Consider the following 22,032-nt stretch of genomic DNA (forward strand, 5'->3'; position numbering starts at 1 on the left):
GCCCACTTTGCATGTCAGCGAGAAACATCGCTAATGACATGCAAAGTGGGCATTCCCACATCCAACCACATGTAAAATGTGGTTGGAGGTGGGAACACCCTATTACCAAGGCAGGCGTTGGGAGAAGAAGACCTGCGATAAACTCGTTTAACGCAGGTCTCCCAACGCCTGCTCTGACCAGGTGTTAAGGCATTGATAACATGGGTGTGTGGATCATAACGCTGAATCCACCCCCCATATTATCAAGGCACACATTAGCGCGCGAACACAACGTTTGTTTTCATGCGCTAATGTTCCATATCGCCGACTATCGCCGGATTTAATTTCGCCTACGTGTTGCGCATTGATAATTACGTGCTAACACGGCGAAAAAAATCCGGCGAGAGCCGGCGATATAGAAATGTGCGATGTGCGTTATATAACGCACATCTAGATAATATGCCCAATGGAGTTATTACAAGCTGCTAAACTCCTGATAAACCTCTTAAAGGACAAATTTAATGCTACTGTTCTTTTGCTGGAAGTAGTTTACTGAGATCCAAAATGTTTCAGATGCTTTTCTTACTGGGTGTATTTAGCCATTTCATGTTCAAATGCCTTCCTCAGGAGTGTACAGGAGAGCTGCGATAGACCTCTTACAGGAGAAAATAAATGGCGATCGGTCTACATGTGGGCAGCCTTTGAGCCGAACATCAAGAACAGATACATAAGCATTTTTGAATGATACTTGAATGGAGCATGATAATAAGAATAACATTTTTTTCATAAACAACTTCATGCCACAATTCTGCATTTTAAGCACTTTAAATAACAAGTCTTTGTATTATCTCATGTTAGAACTAAATTTCTTGGCATGGTTTTCCTGACTTTCTGCCTCCTGACATCCTGTTTGCTGACTTTATTTGTGCCAGCTTTCGGAATCTGGGCAGTTTACCACTGCTAACCAGTGTGAAAGTGCATATGCCCTGTACTCTAAACATGGTAGCATTGGCTTATCCGCAATTGCCATATTTAATTTACTTATAAGTCTCTAGTAAAGTGCACTACATTTGCCTGGAGTCTGTAAATACATGCTTCAAGTAGACTTGCAGCACTGATTGTACCACCCACTCAGTAGCCCTTTAAACATGGCTCAGGCCTACCATTGCAGAGCCTATGTGTGCAGTTTTTAACTGCCATTTTGACCTGACAAGTTAAACTACTTGCTAGGCCCAAACCTTTCCTTTTATTACATGTAATTAACCCCCAAGATAGGCCCTAGGCAGCCCCAAGGGCACGGTGCAGTCCGGTGCTTAACTTGTCAAATATTAAGTACCGGGGCATATCACACAAAGTGCCCCTGGGGATAATAGCATTTCACCTGCCTTGCATGCCTCTGGGGCACTTTGGTATTACAGAAGAGGCCACAGATGCTTGTACGGACCCTTCTGTAATACTGAAAGCCCAGGCACACTTACAACGCCATTGCTTTCTCAAAAGGGTGTCTCCTCATTTGCATGAGGGTAAGGGCCCATACAAATGAGAGAATCCCTTAGCTACGTCGTCCGATACGGGCCCAGAGACAAAGAAGCTGTCAGCGGGGTCACTGGAAGTACGCCACCTGATAGAAGTCCTCTGGAGGGGGGAATGTGTCCTAAGGACCCCTCTGACATCCCCTTGCAGGTAGCATCAGTCACTCACTGCACCTGCCTTCAAGGGGATCTCTAATCCCCTTTAAAGTGCAAACGGGTTGCCACCTGCCCTCTGAAACATGGAGCAGCTTCTTTAAAGCAGCTTCATTTTTCAACTAAGTTTACTGCACCCAGGGCAGCGTGAGTTCAAAGCTGCTCTAGGGGCAGCGCATTCTAAGTGCTAGGGAGCACTTTTCCTGTTTTCACCTGGTCCACCTGTTTTAAGGTGCATTAGGCTCAAACAGGGAAAATGCTCTTTATACATAATTGGGCACCAGGTGCTCACATTTTTGTAGGAGGCCACACCCTTTTCCCCCAGCTCTACCTACTTCCTCCACTTGCTCCACTCACTTGCTCTATTAAATCTTGAAAACTTGAAAAAGCTTTTATTGTTCAATTATTTAAAATCATTACAATATACTAAGTGTATAAAAATAGTTATCTAAAAAAGAAACATAAGTTGTATTGCTTTTTCCTCCAGTCAATTAAACGTAAAACCTTCATAAAGTGTCTTGCTCTATTGGCTCCTCGCATCCTCAAGTGGCACTGATGAAAGCCAGATGTAATACCCAATCTGAATTTCAGCAAGGGAACCTTCCGAAAGTACGGTTTTGATAGAAGGTTTCCCCTGTGAAAATGTTAATTTTTTAAAATCAAAAATGCTTCTAAAGCGCAATTGTGGAATACATTTGCTAAAATGACTATATAATATCTGGTCACACCATCACCTTTCCCACAAGCCACTTAAAACCCTGGGCCCTTATTTATGAAGAGCTTGCGCCGACAATGCGTCAAAAATAATGACGCATCGTCGGCGCAACGCATGCGCCATATTAATGAAGTGACGCATCTCCGACGATGCGTCACTTGTAGCTTACTGCGCAAAAAAAAACACTGCGTCAAAATGCCCTGCGACACACAAATATTAATGTATGCAATGTGGGCGTTACCCCGGAAAAACTTGCGCAAAAATGACGCATCCGCATTTACTAACTTTCCCGCTTTTGACGCATCCGTGTCGGAATTGGCGCAGCGTTGCGGATGCGTCGGAATTGGTGCGCCTACAAAACGGACGCGCAGGAAATGACGCATCGGCACATAGCGAGAGGAGAGGAGAGAGGAGAGGAGGCCAGAGTGAACATTGCTGCAACCATCCCCACACCATGGAGGTCGTAATGCTGCGAGTAGCTGCCAGACGGAGACGACTAGCTGCAGGAATCCCACCACACCCCCCTGCCCCACAAAATCCCCCCCCCCCCCCCAAGGCAACGCCGCAGAAATGAGCGGTTATTCCGTCCAAGGAGCGTCCTGAGAGGCCTCAGGGATGAGGAGGTCATAAGTCTATTCCGCCTGAAGAAGCAGACCATTGAACATCTACTGGGACTCATTGGACCAAGGCTAGAGGTAGGAACCAACAGGCCTACCAACATACCGCCACAGGCAAAGCTCCTGGCTGTGTTGCACATGCTAGCGTCGGGCTCCTTTCAGACAACAGTTGCCAAAGTGGCAGGAATATCCCAGCCAGCTTTCTCATCATTCCTGCCAACTGTCCTGGATGCCATCATCCATCTCACACCCCGCTACCTCCGTTTTCCCAACAATCCACAACAGCAGATGGAGATAAAGCAAGGATTCTATGACATAGCAGGCTTACCCCACGTGCTGGGTGCCATGGACTGTACGCATGTGCAATTAGTACCTCCGGCAGTAACTGCACATTTGTACATTAATCGCAAACATACATATTCAATCAATGTACAGGCCATTGTGGATCACCGTGGACTATTTACAAATGTGCTGGCAAAATACCCTGGCAGTGTACATGTTGCGTTCATATTCAGGAACTGCATCATAAATGATCGCTTCAAGAATGGCCAGTATGGAAATGGACTACTTGTAGGTAAGCAAAAGAGTATGATACAATGCACCATCCATGCTACCATACTGCTAATATAGCTGCAATGACGCATAAATGAGGTTCTGAATGTAATAATGTTGTACTATCATATACATAGACATTAATAGAAGGGCCATAATTAATGACGGTCATGCGCTGCCGGTGCGTTAAAACAAAAATGGCAAAAGGTCACGCACCAGTGGTGCAAGTCCCTCATAAATGAGGCCCACGGTCATGTAGAGGCATATAGGGAGTCAATGCATGCCCTTCCAAATACGGGAAAATACAAAAGGATGTGGGTGGTGCACAGCGGTAGTAAACGAAGTTCGTAGAAGCTTGTTCAGCTGAGGGTGCTCCCAAGGGTGGTGCTTCCGTCAAAGCGCCAAAAGTGCAAGACAGGTAGTGTACGCAAACCACTGCAAATACATCCCCTTGGCGAGGCACTCCGTATATGATCATGAAAATGATTCAAAGAAGTTGTAATCCAAGTTCTGTTTTTTATTCACAAGTATTCAAGTTAATGGGTTATCGATGATATCAACAGCATATCAATCCATAGCATAAATTCATTTCTTCAAGGCCCTTTGTCAAGGAGCGTTCATATCAACGCGTAGCAAGGACCGCTACTCGGCTGTTCTAAGACCAGCATTACAGAAAACCGGTCTTAGAACAGCCGAGTAACGGTCCTTGCTACGCGTTGATATGAACGCTCCATGACAAAGGGCCTCCTGCCCGAAATGCATTGGAGGAGTTCATACTTATCTTCTTGAAGAAATGAATTTATGCTATGGAATGATATGCTGTTAATATCAGTGGTTTGCGTACACTACCTGTCTCTTCCAAATATGTGTCCATTGCACAGCAGAACTATGTTGCAAAGGTGTCTTGCATGTGAGTCCCTGGGTGTGTTCTCTGCAACATCCATGCCCAATGGACACTGCCAAATGAAATATTACCCACAACATATGGCCTCTTGTTTACCACAACCATATCAAACTTTTCATTGTACCTTCTCATTTATTCTATTACAGCTGACCAGGGGTATGGCATTCAGCCGTGGGTGATGACACCGTATGGAAACCCACAGACACCACAGGAAGTAGCGTACAACCAAGCACATTGCAGGACAAGGAACATTGTGGAAAGAACATTTGGTCTGCTCAAGGCCAGGTTTCGGCGCCTGGACAAGTCTGGTGAACGCATGCTGTATTCACCACAGACAGTGTGCAAAATAATTTTGGCTTGTGCAATACTGCACAATATTTGTGTTCTCACACGTGCTCCCTGGGATGATGATCCTGATTTAAATCCAGAAATGCCAGAGGATGACCAGGAGGATGGGCATGCTCCTGTAAATCAAAGCACAGCAGCAGGCATCCGTAGACGTGCTGAGATAGTGCGTAATTTTTTTTAAGAATGTCACTAATGACATCCTCATTATGCATCTACATTTGTGTTTGCACCAATAAAAATACTTCAAACAACCTTTTGTACCTTGTGCATGATTATTTGACAATAATTTACACTGCAATTTGCATGACAATCTCATATGTGGAGTTAATACATGACACTTACTCTCATGTCTGGAGGCTGACATCAGACATACATCAGGCCACACATGCATTTACATTGTACTGCCTTGCAATTTCACCTGCAATGGCGACACTCACCAGTGTCTGGCCAACACAGGTACCCTGGCACCATAGTGCATGTGTCTCGGTGTGCAGGGTATGAATGCACATGTGTATGAAGGTGACCCTTCCTGTACAAAAATATTCCTCCATGCAACACAGCATACATAGTGCAGGTAGGCAGGCCGGCCATTGCGCGTCAGCACATGAAAAGCACATGAATCTCCCATATGTCATAGACACAGCACCTTCCCACCCTATTTGCTTGCTGTAGGGAAGTGCCGCAGGAATGCATGCAGTAATATTGTACGCAAAAACATCATAAATTAGGGTCTAAATTCACAATTGTCAAAAAGCAACATTTACCATCCATATGTTGTGGTGCAGAAATTTAATAAAGCACTGGTGAAGATGAGTCCACATAATGAAATCACACAGCAGGAAAAATGGCAACAAAGTACTTGTATGTTGCAAAGTCATGATGAAAGTAAATAAGTAATAGGACAAACATTACAATCATCAACATGTTACACAGTGGATGTGCATCAAAATATGACCATCCATTACAAAGTAGCCTTCAGTGCTCACACAAGTTTGCATAAATCAACAAATGTGGTAGGCAGATAAATGAAGTTAGTGTATCCTACTTCATAATCTTATTCATGACTCAACACACAAAAGTGACGTTGGGTCTGCCTACCTCAGTATCTGACCCATGCATTCCTGACTCCACGCACAAAAGTGGCGATAGGTCTGCCAACGTCAGAATCTGAGCCATGCATTCCTGACTCGATGCAGAAAAGTAACGTTATCTGATCTTATCTTCTCTTAGGTGAAATTTATAGAGTGCACTGACACCATAGGCTTCCTGGCGCCATAAGACAGAGTGAGTGAGGAAGGAAGCGTGAGTGGCTGAGATTTAGCCCATGGAAGGGAAAAGGTGTGTTTGAAGCGATTCCCAGAAGTTCAGAAGGGAAGGGGAGGATTTGAAAGAGAGAGGAAGGAGATCCCAAAGCCCAGGAGCCAGATGACGAATTGTGCAACCACCAAATTTCTGGGTTTTAGTATTGGGAGTGACTACCAGATGACGGTGAGCTGATTGGAGGGTTTGTGTTGTGCGGTGAGGGCAGATAAGATATTTGAGAAACGTGGGGCGGGACCAGTGGAGGGCTTAGAATGTGAGACAGGTCACCTTAAAAGATGCCCTCTGGTCTATTGGGAGCCAGTGAAAACTGTGGAGTAGAGGTTTGGCTGATTGCCATCTGGGTGTAATGTGAATTAGACGGGCTGCTTGAATCTTGACAACTTGGAGGCGGTGTGGCAGGGATCGTGGGAGACCGTAGTAGATGGACTTAGAGAAGTCCAGGCGGGAGAGCACGAGTGAGAACACCACTTGGGTAAGTGCGGTGGGAGGGAGTAAGTGACTGACTGTAACGATCTTCCGGAGCTGGTACATAGAGGAAGAAACTAGCGCACCCACTTGTGCCCTGAGGGAGAGTTCAGCGTCAATGATGACTCCCAGACCCTTTACTGATTTTACAGGGGCTGGGGGGGAACCTAGCTCTGAGGGCAGAACTGAGGGCCACAGTGGCCATGACTGAGTCCAGGGAGGAGGAGCTCCGTTTTCCCGGGGTCAAGCTTCAATTGGTTCTGGTACATCCATAATGGGATGTGGATCATGACAGCGTGGAACGTGTTGATGGCATGAGGTGAATTGAGCGGGAGGATGATCTGTAAGTCGTCAGCGTAGTAATACACAATAATGTCCCATTTCTGTAGAGAATGGATCAGCGGCCAGAGGTATAGATTGGACAGGAGTGGTGAATGGGAGGAGCCCTGTGGGACTCCACAGGACGTGGGGGTATTTGTTTCAGTATAGGGTCCTAGGCGGACCGTTTCAGTTCTTCCAGTTAGGAAGGACTCGACACACTCAAGAGCGGTTCCCTGGATGCCTGCATGTTTGCCAAGGTGGAGAAGGATGTTATGGTCCACCGTGTTGAACGCTGACGACAGGTCCAGGAGTAAGAGGGCTTGGGGAGACCCTGCGTCCGCGTTGCCCCTGAGTGTGTACAAGAGTGGCAAGATAACTGCCTCTGTTGAGTGGGCAGGTCTGAAGCCGCCTTGATTGGGCTCCATGTGACAGGAGGATTCGATGTAGTGTGACAGACATCGGGTAACATGGTCCTCCATTAATGTTGAGAAATACGGGAGGAGGGAGATGGGAGACGTTAGGTCTGCATAAGTCTGAAACTGACCCATGCTTCGCAGACTCTAGGCACAAAAGTGACATAACACAAGGCCCAAAAGTGACTTTGGTCAACATATGTCATAGTCTGACTCAGCTGAATATACAAACACAAACTTTTTGCAGGCTAACATGGTTTGTCCCTGTTGAGACACTTCCATGCTAAGCGTAAACATGCATCTTTTGCCCAGCATCAAAAAAACAGCAGCAAATATATGCAACAACATTGTCAGATAAAAACTGCAATGCCCCATTAATGAAGATTGTGACACATGCCAATAATGTCGCATGTACTAAAACTGGTCACACCTTGAGGAGAAAATATATCATCACTCAGCCATGCTTCAAATTTACAATGCCACGTAATAATGATTTGGTCACATGACAATAATGCGGCTTTGACGATAACTGGTCGCACCGTAAGGGGAAATATGGAAGTAGCGTACCATGCAACAAATCAACGATGCGACATAATTAGGTTTTATTCGCATGCCAATAATTACGCTTCTCCTACAACTGGTCGCACCTTTAGGGGAAAATGTCATCAGTCACCCATGCTTCAAATTAACGATGCAACATAATTACATTTAATTCGCATGCCCATAATGACGCATCTCCTACAACTGGTCGCACCTTCATGGGGAAATGTCATTGGTCACCCATGCTTCAAATTAAAGATGCGACATAATTACGTTTTATTCGCATGCCCATAATGACGCATCTCCTACAACTGGTCGCACCTTCATGGGGAAATGTCATTGGTCACCCATGCTTCAAATTAACGATGCGACATAATTACGTTTTATTCGCATGCCCATAATGACGCATCTCCTACAACTGGTCGCACCTTCATGGGGAAATGTCATTGGTCACCCATGCTTCAAATTAACGATGCAACATAATTACGTTTAATTCGCATGCCCATAATGACGCATCTCCTACAACTGCTCGCACCTTCATGGGGAAATGTCATTGGTCACCCATGCTTCAAATTAAAGATGCGACATAATTACGTTTTATGCGCATGCCAATAGTGACGCTTCTACTACAACTGGTCGCACCTTCATGGGAAAATATGGCATCAGTCACCCATGCTTCAAATAACGATGCGACATAATAATGATTTAGTCGCATTACAATAATGACGCTTCCACGATAACAGGTCGCACCGTAAGGGAAAATATTTCATCACTGTACCATGCGTCTAATCTGCGATGCAACATAAATAGGTTTCATTCGCATGCCAATAGTGACGCTTCTACTACAACTGGTCATACCTTCATGGGAAAATATGGCATCAGTCACCCATGCTTCAAATAACGATGTGACATAATAATTATTTAGTCGCATTACAATAATGACGCTTCCACGATAACAGGTCGCACCGTAAGGGAAAATATTTCATCACTGTACCATGCGTCTAATCTGAGATGCGACATAAATAGGTTTCATTCGCATGCCAATAGTGACGCTTCTACTACAACTGGTCGCACCTTCATGGGAAAATATGGCATCAGTAACCCATGCTTCAAATAACGATGCGACATAATAATGATTTAGTCGCATTACAATAATGACGCTTCCACGATAACAGGTCGCACCGTAAGGGAAAATATTTCATCACTGTACCATGCGTCTAATCTGCGATGCGACATAATTAGGTTTCATTCGCAGGCCAATAGTGACGCTTCTACTACAACTGGTCGCACCTTCATGGGAAAATATGGCATCAGTCACCCATGCTTCAAATTACGATGCAACAGATTAATGATTTAGTCGCATTACAATAATGACGCTTCCACGATAACAGGTCGCACCGTAAGGGAAAATGTATTATCAGTGTACCATGCTTAAAATTAACGATGCGACATAAATCGGTTATATTCGCATGCCAAAAAATGACGCATCGCCGGAAACGAGTCGCATTGCAACAGGAAATGATGTACCCAGCCTGCCCTGCTCACAAACAGGAAGTTATATCATACTTTCACTTTCTATTTCACTCCTTTGTAGTCTCTGAGAGGTGTAGGAGTGTGTTTGCCAAGTGCTTGAGATTTTTGTCCTGTCCTGCAGTTGTTTTACAGTGTGTGTCTTGCTAACTGTGTCCAAATAGTCTCTGTAGTGTTGTGTATTGTCTAACTGTGTGTTGTGTGTCAAGGGGTGTCTGTCTGTTTAGGGGTTTTAATACTTTTTCATAGGGGGATTAGTGTTCTGTTTAGGGGTTTTTTCATAGTTAGTAATAGGGGGATTAGTGTTCTGTTAAGTGGAGAAATAGTGTATTAGTAGGATTCCTGTGTCAGCAAAAAATTTTTTGTGGCATTCACACAGCGTGGCTTGTGCTTTGTCACAATGCCACCCAGGTCTAGGAACCTAACTGAGAAGGAGTATAGGGGGCTACTGTGGCTGATAGTCCACTACCTCCCAAACATGATTGGGAGTGGAGGCAGGGTACTTCTGGGTTACCCAACCCAAGAAAGGAAGCTGAGGTGGGAGAGGGTCCGGTACCAGATGTTGAGAATCTTTGGAGTGGACCGGACCCTGAGACAGTACAAACATTGGTGGGCAGATCTCATCAACCATGAGCAGGATCTCCTGGACCACCTTGGAATTGAGGTTGATGGAACAATTGGTAAGTCAATATACATTTATTTCATGTATTAACAACCGTATTCTAAGGTAAAGCTAATCAAATGTCAAACCACAGGGGCCTCACTGATGATCCCCTTGTGCCCCTGTAACCTCAGACATAGGGCCATATCTATCAACAAACCCTTTCTCAACAAAAAAAATGAGATTCTTATGGAATCGCTATTTTTGAATAGCAAAATGGTATGTATAAAGAAAATTCACTACTTTGTAGGAATTCCATAATCTTCCGTAGTTGCTACTTTGCATTTTCTAATTTGTAAGTAAGGGATCAATCAAAAAGCATTCCCACGCCCAGGAGGGCCATAGGAATCACTTTTCAAAAAATACTGTAATAGCAAATCAGCTATTAGCTATTTGCAAATTGTGATTTATCCAAAGGGTGCAGGGGTGTCTCAAAGACACCCTGCTGGACCCATCAAAAGTATGTGTGTGCATATGGTGCACATACATGCACTATGGCCATGTGTGTGCATCACCTGGCACCTTCAAAAATGTGCAATGGTGCATATTTGTCAAAAATAGCTACTTACCATCAACTACAGGTTGTTGTCAATTACCTAAATCTGAAACATATTTTGATACACAAAAATACAACATACATAGCACTTAACTAATAGCAAAATTGCAAGTACCAAAATGCCATGGCAAAATTTTGCAATTCCGTAATTGGCAAATGTTTCATACATCCTAAGCCATGGAAGTAGGCCGTTTGAAATTCGCCAACGGCAAAATCCTGCAATTTTCAGACTTAGCAATTCACAAAAGGCTTGATACACATGGCCTCTACTGACGTAGTGGTAACGCACAAGCAAGATTGATCTTCATCATGCTGGACTATGCCGCTCATTGAGGCATAATCATGCATGATAAAGGTCTGCACTTTCAATGCATTGTTATGTGTCAAAAGGGCGTGCAATGGGTGTTGTTTGGCATGTTCACACCAACATCCATGGACTTTAGTCAATGCCCCAGGGGCCTTTGTAATGAAGGCCTTGTGCCGCCGCAGCATCACTCATTAACATGTGGTAAAGTGACGCTCTGGCGGCGCAAGCCCTATGAAAATAAGGCCAGAGATGTACAAGTGTGAGGCAGCGCAAAAAGCACATGCCTGCCCTGGGGAGGTGTAAGTGAGGCGCGACAGGGAGTGAAGTTTACATGTATCCATGTATGTCATAGTTCCCTGTGTGCAGCTGCATTGTGCAGCACACAACGAAAAATGTCTATGCAGTTTCTGACCATTGACGTACAGGAAGGTATCCCATACGGTACAAATAAATTCTTCAAAGCAAAACAGCCACCCTTGCATCATGGTGCAAAAGGTATTGTCCTACTGCATGACAGCACTTTGTGGTCAAGGCCAGGGAAAGGCACAAATATGCTAGCTTAAGGGAACAACATGTTCCATCCTGGTATATCATATGTATGCATGAAGGATTCTTGATACAATATGTCACGCAGTGACAATATCCTATTAACAATGGGTCTAAACATCCTAAGTATTGCATAACATCAACAGCTACTTGGATGCAAACTTCATGCTCCACCCTCCATCACACATTGTAGGCCCTGTACATAGAGTAATAATCTACAGGGACATCACCTCAGAGGAGCATATGTCTGCCACCATCACAAGTAACCTTGTAGTGGTTCTAATTCTATCCACACACGTCTTTGTATGTGTTTTTCAAAATACACAATGTGCTACAGTACCATCTGTGTGCAGCGAAGATGCACAAGTGTCAATTGAGTGCAAAACATGCAATGCCTTCAACCCTCCTACATGACTGTGTGCAGGAAGTATCACATTTAATTACTTGGATTCTACACAATGACTGGATGTACACTAACTACTTGTGATGTCAAATGCAGTGCAGAATGGAAAACAACACGATAATAACAATACACTTATGCAACAATGTGCATACATGATGGCATACCATGGGCGGAGTAAGGTTTGTTTGCATACCCAAACATAGGATACATCATACAGCTGGGATTACGTCCGGTGACATGTTTGTTGTGCTGAAACAACAACATCAATCATAATTTTACCCCACTCTTGTGCTTAGTCACGTGGGAAATAGGCACACATCTACAAGGCCTGGAAAATTGCATGTAATGTGAATACCGTGTACATGGTGTATTTGCACACACATCAATGTGTATGTGTGTAAATGCATGCTGCTTGCAGTTCTTGTCACATTGCACCTATCAACGAAGCTGACACACTGACACATCTAAGGGTGCCAGTACATCTGTGAATGGTGAATAAGCAAATGATAAGCCATGTGTGTATTGGGGAGGACATAATTCTCAAAAAGGCAACGTAAATTCTAGAATTGTTTGAATACATATGGCGGATAGTTGATTTTTTGTTGTGTGACGCATTAATCTGCTGGCACATCTGTGAATACTCAGATGTTCACATTCACCATTGTACCAAAGTCCCCCATAAAAGCACAATCACATACATCTACATAATGAAAACATATTTTCTCAATGGAACAAGTGTGCAGGTATTTTGCAAATGCCATCTCAATGTGACACCACAAACAAGGGATCACATGTGTGTAATACATGCAGTGCAAGAGTGTGCTTCACATGTGAAGCAGTTAGCCATAGACTGTTGTCTGATTCACGTTGCCTCATGGGACGCAACGTAAGCCAATCTTGAAGATACCACTGACTCTCATGTAATGTCTGTACTGTGTTGAAATATGCTACATACGCTGACATTCTGGTATATTGTCTTTCACTTGTAGGTGGTCCACCACCATACACAAGGGATGAGGTGGAGTCCTTCAAGAATCCTAAGGCCACTGGTGAGTGTGAAATCATTACTATCTTTGTCTGTATGCTTACAATGTCTCCTCATGCATGCCATGTATGCAGACAGTCCAAAAGCATCATTCTTGCATGCATCATGTTTACACATCACATGTGCATGGAAGTGTCAAGGACTCAATGGCACCATGTGGAAATGCATGAACACAAATATAAGGGTCACATGTATGAGGTGTTACAGTGCGCAAGGAACACAGTAACACTTCTTGTGCTGCTGTAAGTATACATCACATAAAAATAGACCACAATCAAACAATACATCTAGACCTCCATAGAGCACCATACTCAGGTGTGAGGGTCTCAAGTCACTGAAGGGAGGGGGTGTGCTGCTACTCATGAAATAGTCAGGTCTTCAGTAATTAAATGAAGGTAAGATGGTCCTGGTCAGTCGTAGTTGTGCACCAAGGGTGTTTCATGTCTTGGTGGCCAGGTAGGAGGGTGATCTACCTCCAGTGGTGGAGCAGTCAATCCTTGGTATGGTGGCTAGTGGGAGGCTGGTGGAGCAGAGGTGGCCGGTAGGATCAGAGAACGAGAGGCGGTTGAGGAGTCATTCTGGGCCCATGTCATGTGTGTGTGTGTGTGAGGAGCCTCAACGTGATCCTTGTGTTGACGGTGACCCAGTGTTGGTCATTATGGCCTGTAGAAATGCTGCTGTGGTGAGGGCTGTCGTAGAAGAGTTGTGCCGATGCATTTACTATGGGTAGTAGTTCTAAGTGAAGTCTGGCAGTGGTTCCTGTGTATGGGGCATTCCCCTTGTACAGTTGGCTGTTGATGAGGGCCTGGGTGACCGTCTCATACGTTCCCGTGGTGATCCACCTGAATATCTATTGGAGCATGCGCAGGGTGTAAAATCATAAGGATGACATGACGTCCACTTGTTTGTTAGTTGTTAGTGAGTAGACCTGGAAGAATCCCAAGTGGAGTGTATGGTCCGTGGGTGTTGTTGCAGTGACCATTGTTGTGGACCAATAGGCGTCGTCCCTGGCGCTTGTTGATTTGCCAAGGATGATAACCTCTGTATTGTGTGTCTACAGTATCTGCTGACTGACCTTCTTCCATTCTGCAGTGGCTATCTTTCCTTCATGGAGGTTGTGTTTGGTTGTGGCTGGGTCTTGGGTGAGGCACAGTACCAGATGGGTGTCATTGGCATAGGATATTATGTTGTGGTGGTGTGTGCATGCAATGGTGGCAAGTGTGCTCATGGAGATGTCGAAGACTGTTGTGCTGAGCAAGGACCCTTGGGGTACGTGACAGTCAGTGTATTAATACCATGGCTACATGAGACATGCTCATTGTAGTACAACATAGATATTCCTCCTACAAGTTTGATTTCCTTGTGCCCCACGTGTGTCAGTACTTGCCATTGTTAGAGGGATGGAACAGTGCTGCAAGTCCATCATTAATTAGCACAACAATCATGCACTTACCTATGCAACTAAAAGGGTCACCGGCACAATTCCCTATTGACATCAGTAGTTAATATGCTATGATGTACATGTGCTTAAATGGCCATTGCATCAATTATCATGCATAGTCAATCCACATGCCAGCCCTTAATGCTGTCCATATGTTGTCCCCTGTCAAGATGCGTCTACCATGGAAGTGTTGTGCAGTGTGTGTTGCCTTGTGTGAAAACACACCACATATTTACTCCCAAGCAGCACCCCATGTACAAGAGTTACATGATAGGAGTCGGTCCCCAAACCTATTGCAGTGCACACCTGTGTTTCTCCTTGCAACACAATACTAATTTGCCCATGTTTTGTTTACATAGTGCTTTTCACATGTGTGTTGCCTTGTGCAGCATACAGGGCTGATGGTCCATATTCCTTGCTTTGTATCTGCGTATGAAGTGTCAAATTACAATGCCTATACAAAACTTGCCTGCACACAGATGCTCTTGCATCATGTTGAGAAGGAGCCTGCATATGTGAATGGCGGGCATTGGGTTCATGCCCAGGACAAATGCATTTGAATGTACCATCTCATATGTATTGAGGCCTTACATGTCATCTACAGTAATTATCATCTTAGGTATTACGCAACATCACTTAGCATCCCTGTGTATGACCATCGATGATGATGACCCCATGCTTTGAAATAGATGCCCTGTTAACGATAGGCCCTTGCCAAAATGTTCCGAAGATCGCATAATGTGCATGTGTACAGGTGTCAATGTGTAAGTGCAGACTGATGTGGATGTCATTGCTCCATTACAGACAACATGTCACAAGATGAGGAGAGGCAGTATCGCATCCGTCTTGAAAGATACCGACACATACGGAATGTTGGTCATTCATTCAGGCAGATGGGATGCCGACATGAACAATTACGTGCTGATGGAGCCTGGAGATCACCAACTCCCACTCCCCCATGCAACATGCGGAGCAGGAAGTAAAAGGGGAAAAGCTCACACATTGACTCAGGACCAGCAACTGGATCATATGTAGATCTAGACCCCCAAATGGACAGTCAATCTCCAGGATCTGCAAGTTGTTCCACTTCTGGACATCCCTCAAATCTGACCCCAGTGGCAACCACTGATCCAAAATCTGGAATCACTACTGCACAGGCCCTTGAGACAAAGACACGTGGAGCTGCAGTAGCGCCACCTAAACAGGCTTGTGCGCAAGCAGAGATAGACGGTGTGCTCCTGATGGCCAAAATTGACAATATTGAGGCCAAAATGGAAACTTTTGAAAAGGCCCAAAAGGAGTTGACATTGAAGGTTGCGGGCATGCAACTGCAGCTGGCCACCCTGCTGTCCATGGTTGCCGACATGAAGGCCACCATTGATCAAATGGACGAGCAGGAATGAACACATTGAACAACTGTGGTGGTTGTCGATGACGTGGTGTTGCACCTGTCAAGTTACGGACCTTGTTCTTGTTTACATGTTTAAATAGTCAGATAGTTTTTAGGATAGTTGTAGTACTTAGGAATAGTGTTAGGATAAGTGTTAAGTTATTAGGAGTGGGTGGGGGGTTGATGTATAGTGTATGTTAAATGTTTTTAAAGATCTAAAAAAAAATATATATATATCCTTGTTTAGTTATGTAGGTTAATTAGTATGTGTTTAGATTAAGTGTATGTGTGCCTGATGTGTGATTGGTGAATAGGGGGTGGGGGGTCATCTGTGTGTTATGTAGTATGTGTGAGGTAGGTATAGGAACAGTTAGACAGGATAAGTGTAGATGTTAGCGCCTTAGATTAGCTTAGTGTAGGATTTTATTTCAAGTTTTGATAAGTGTAGTGTAGTTTAGCATAGATTTTATTTAGTGTGAACTTTTTTGTAAATAAAATATGTTTTTCTTTTACAATGAGTCTGACTTGTAGGCATACGAAGTTGTGAAATAAGCTCTGGGTGAGCGTTATCCTCGCTGGCCAAGGAATGTCAACAATGATCTCATATCTGAGATTACCATTACATGTTAGCTATTGTAAGCCAGATGTTCATTACACTATCACTAATTCATACAGGCCAATACTCACCCTTGAGGGACTTTAGCTAATGCGTCTCAGGTGAGCCCATGTGATCAACAATCATGTGTAAAGATTGTGGGACCTCTTTCATGAAGTTTTTCCGTAGTGAAGCACAGCAGGCCTTCCTGTTGCGCTACCCTTTTGCAGGATGGAGGGCAGGACCGTGCCATGTCTGCAAGATACAGCGCAGTCCTGTTGTTCTCACCATCACTGTTGCACAATGTCCTGTTCATCGCTAACGCAGTCATCTTTGCACAATGGGGCAAGTGTGTCTGCCTTGCGGGGACCATCAGACTTGTACAGGAACGGACACCTCTCAGTTAATCAATCATCACAACGGCCTCTTCCTCTTACTATATGTACTGCATTGTGTGAAAAAGGTGAGACAAGGAGACTTCATCATATTTGTCAACATTGAGCCTTCCTCAAGCCTGCCCTGGGTCTGTGTAATTTCTGGACAGAGCCTCCCATTTCATGTTCCTATTACATCTGGGGCAGTGTCAAAAGCCAATGGATGTTGTTGGTAAGGCACACAGCAACACCCATTGCACGTGCCTGTAACGCAGATCAAGGCGTTTAAGGGTCGGATATGTTGCATGCAGCATTATCGCATGACCATGTGCCTTGGTGATGGATGATGACTATTAGGCAGGGTTAGGCGTCACACAACGTCACAACAAGTGAGGGTGAGATGGCACAATGGCCGTCATTAATTGGGCCACCTGGTATTGAGACTGTAGCTCAATGTTTGCAGTGTTTCACAATGCTGAGGGCCAGTATGACCCACGTCTTTCCTGCAAGTGGAAAAGAAAGCTGGTTCACAAGCTGGCTATGTAGATGCAGGGAAATGTGACCATGGCTAGGTCTGTATTGCAGACGTATGTCTTGTGGGCCTCGAAGCAGATTCATTGGTAGAGGTTTGCTTGCCCAGGGTTGTGGCTGACTGTGTAGGTGTGTGTGAACTCCTTGAGTGTCAGTATATCTGTATGGGTGTGGATGCAGTAGTTATCCTGTATGTGCTGGCGGTAGTGGTATAATCATGGGAGCCACTGGGAACGTCTACCTGCGGTTGTCTGGACATTAATCATTTTTGTCCTGACGGTATTTTTGATACTGATATTGAGGGCATTCACATTGAACCGGCTGATGATGATGGATGTGTGGCAGATCTAATCAATGCATCAGTTGACAATAATTTTGATGCTCTTGCAGAGTTTGCAGAGGGTGAAGAACTATGGTGAGGATACTACTATTATCCGTACTGACAGGGTGAGGGATGTGTTCTGTACAATGTATAGTTTGTGTTGCACATATGAGTGGTGAACTGTTTATCCAGCCCAGGGTACCCCCAGGTATAGTCCCATGTGGTAGTGGTTGTTGTGAGGGTGATGACCTGTTTTGACAACAAATGGAGATTTGTCCAGCTGAGGCACATACTTGTTGGCACATCTTGCATCCATTGTGGTTAGTTGTGTCCTGTGATGTTGTGTACCTTGGTGAGGGAGAGGCAGAGCTGGGTGTATTAGGCGTAGGGTACTATGCAGAGTCCATGTCCACTGAAGTTCTCAGCAAGTGGGGCCATGTACACATAGTAGATAAAGGTACTGAGGGACAGTCACTGAGGAACTCAGCATCAGTACTCTGTGTGTTGTACTGTGAAATGTATTATGCGGAATAATCTGCTCTGGTCTGCAAGGGAGGAGACAATCCAGTGTGGTGTATTACCTTGCCTCATGCCATAGTGGAGTGTGGCTGCTAGTGTGTTGTGGAACATTGTTTCTTGAAATGAAGCAATGTATATTGTCTATGGATTGGCAGTGTGACCGACTTTGAGGATTGTGTGGATTTTGCTGTGGCGTGTAGGAGGGACCTCTTGATGCTGTTGTTTGTCATGGAGCAGGATTGGGGATGTTGTATGTTCCTATGAACATCACTGGGTGCATGATGACCCTCTGGTTAATGACTTTGACTGCTAATGTGTGTTGAAAGATGTGCCTGTGGGTCTTGACGTCTGTTTGGTCAGCAGGGGTGTAACTGCTAATGTCATTTAGCTGTCAACATTTGCAATTACTGTGGAGGTGCATGTTCCAATGGTGGAGGCCATGTACTGTCACTGTTCGTGTGCAATGGGGGATGCAGCCCTGTGGAAGAAGTGCGGTGGGCAGGTGTGTGCGGGTGCTCCTTAATGTATGTCCATCACAGTGTTTGTGGTGTGAAACATGTAGACATGTGGCCTCCAGAGGATGTTGTGTAGTGTGGCTTACTTGGGCTAAGGTGTTGTGTGGTATGCCTTGCTTATGTTCATCTAAATTGACATTCACTTTGCTGATCTAGTGGTAGGAGACTGTACCAAGTGTGTATGATATTCCCGTGAAGTGAGTGAGGGCTGAGCTCAGTCATGTTGTTTAATTTGGTATGGAGTTTATGCTTGCCATGGATTGGCATGATGTGTAGAGGATTGTGCCCTTCATGATGTTGCATTTGTGTGGATCAGATGAGTTGGACATTTAGCTGTGATGTTATCCCTGTAGGCGGAGTGCAAATCCTGAGGTCTGGTTGAGCCTCAAAGCTAAATCCAGCAGCCTGCACATGAGCATTGTTCGTTGTATGTCAGTGGATACACAGGTGACATTGTTGGTGTGTTGTATGTTGTGCTTCAAGTGAGTCTGCAGCCATGTATGTGCATATGTAGTACGACATCTGTGATTTGGAATGATCTGAGTTAGTGTGGCACAAGGTGGATGGAGGGGGTGTATCAGTGCTAAGGCAAGGGGCTCTGTGTTGATCTTGTACCAGTGTCTGCACAGGGACTGTGCCCTTGACATGTGTATGGTATGTTTTCAGAATGATGAGAGGATGCATTGGGGCTTGGATCAGGGAGGATGTGAGGGATGGCCAAGGAAAGAGTAGTTACCTGGATGACAATGTGTGCCCGGGTGTGTTCCACCTTGTGAGTTGTGTTGATGACAACCTGGGTATATCTGATGTCGAGGATGTTGTGTAGGAGTGCGGTGAGGTTGAATAGGCTGAGTTTGTCAATGAGTGACACTGGTGTCTGAGCTGTACATAGTCCACGTATTGTAGGTAGTTGTGCGGTCTGTGATCTGCATTGTAGTTGGCAAATGTTGTGGCACATCAAGGATGTCTGTATGCAAGGGTACAACATGGAGTTGTCCTGTAGTTGACTTTGATACAGGAGTGGACATGTTCAGGACTGTGCAATCACTTGATCATAATGGCATTAGTCTGTTGGAGGCAGTTCCTGAAGATGATGGCAAGGCATCCCTCCATGGTGTTTGTGCCCGTATGTCTGCATGATCTTGTACAAGTTGTGTATTGCGTATGCAATGCCAGTTGCAGATGTGACCCAGGCAACGTAACTAGTGCCAGCGGCTGTAGTTGGCCTCACACATTTATATGCCATATCTGTGCGCAGGACATGTGTGTAGGAGGATGCAGCTCAGGCAACACTGTGCATTGGCATACAGCTGGGTGTTCATAGCTGTAATTGTCAGCTGACGGGGTAAGGTGCTTCAGCAGTGTCAACATGAGACTGTTGCTTGGTATTTACACGGTGTCCTGAGCAGACAGTTGTATTATCTCACAAGGTTGCATACATGGAGTGCTGCATTTGTAGTGGGGGTGGTTTAAACATCCAGGCTAACTTCAGCTGGTCTTGCGCATGTTGTGTATGTTCACAGATGGGCTTGAACTCTGCACAACAATGGTACCTATATACATAATCGACCATTCAGCTGGGCTCGTGTGTAGGGTGAGCAGCTTGTAGCTGGACCATGGACGTGTGTGGGTGCTGGATGGACAGGTAACTGCAGTGGCAAGTAAAAGTCAGTGTGGAAACAGAGCAAATACAGGGGATACACAACAGACAGGCCAAATTAGCCCTATCAGGAGCAGCAGACACACACACCAAGGCCACAATACAGTGAACAAGGCACAGACACACCATGGTGCCACTGGGAAATGGCCTCATTAAAAATCAACATTGTACTAGTGGTACAGATTGTACCACGAGTGTATTGGGCCATTTCAATTGGGCAAATAAATTTCTTGTGTGTAGTAGCACAATTATCTGTGTGACAGGCCTGTACATAAGTACTTATTGTGGAAGTATGGTGGCTGACTATTTTTCACAAAGCCATTTAGTGGAATTTCTAACACACTCCAAGCTTGAAATTGGTCACGTTCTCACTTCTCCACATGAAAGGTGTAACCGTGATCAAGGATCAGTGATGTGGCGAGGCTTTGCCATTTGCTCAGATTCACATATGTGTCAGGACATCTCTATTCTGTCATGTCATGTAAGTCATCTTGCCTTGGCTAATTCCGCAGCTCATTTTTTCCATCAGTGTGTCAACATACATCTGGCACACTGAGCCACATCAATGACAGCCTTGAATCACATTAGAAAAGTGAGATTCAATATGCTTCAGTGCCACAAGGCATTACCAACGAGATGTTACCCTCCAACAGCCACACCAGTAACAGAGCCACCCGCTTCACCAACTACCTCCAGACCTACCAACACACATGCCGCAAGATGGAGTGAACGTGGCTCCATGGACACACACTGCACAACCACACAGTTCACAAGGACGCCACGTGTATACATCACCACCTCAACAGATTGGCAAAGAGCCCCTCCTTCAAAGCCTGTCTGGATACCAATGCACACGACAGCAATGAGGTATTCTGCATTGTTATTGAACAGAGAAACCCTTGCACAAACCTTATCAACATGACACCCTCACAAGAACTTTTGGACTCACTGTCCATCTTCTCACAGCGCACATTTGGTGACATCGATGACAGCTTCACCACCACAACCACCCCAACTATGCCAGACTCCAACTCCCTGGCGAGAACCACCAGCGCCAACCGCAGCACCTCATGGTACTACGTCGACAAGGACCCAACACACAGGGTCATGAACTCCATACACTCTGGATCACCAGCAGTACCATCACCACACCACTTATTGTTCAAAGCAGAGGAAGCAATCATACCACAACTACACATGTTGATCTACATCTTCAATGCAGCAACATTCCATGACATGTGGAAGCACGCCACAAGCAATGGCCTCCTCAAGAGGCACAAGGCACACCCCAATGCCCTCGAGGAGTCACGGCCCATCACCCTGCTCACATTCCCAACGAAGGTCATCTTGGTAATCATCAACATGCAATTGGGCCGTCAGCTGGTAGACCCCAACCAGTTTGAGCCGTCCCAGTCCGGATTCATACGTACATACAGCAGCAAGACAGTCCACATGTCCGGCACAGAGAACATCATGCAGCAACTAGCCAGCACCAAGGCAGCAGCCCTCTTCCTCCTGGACCGGTCTACCACATTTGACACGGTATGCCATCACACTCTGAAGACACCTCCGAGAATCATGATTCCAATTGAAGGCCCTGAACTGAACAACGTCCTTACTCTCCGGCAGAACCCAGAGCGTCCAAAGTGTCCGGAACGCATCCATCAAATTGTACTCCATCAACATCATCTGCGGCGTACCCCAGGGGTAATCCTTCAGCCCAACACTGTTCAACATGTCCATGTCCCCCTCATACACGTGGGCCGCCATCACAG

The sequence above is a fragment of the Lissotriton vulgaris genome, chromosome 8 (genome assembly GCF_964263255.1).
Source record: "Lissotriton vulgaris chromosome 8, aLisVul1.2, whole genome shotgun sequence".
Taxonomy (NCBI): Eukaryota; Metazoa; Chordata; class Amphibia; order Caudata; family Salamandridae; genus Lissotriton; species Lissotriton vulgaris.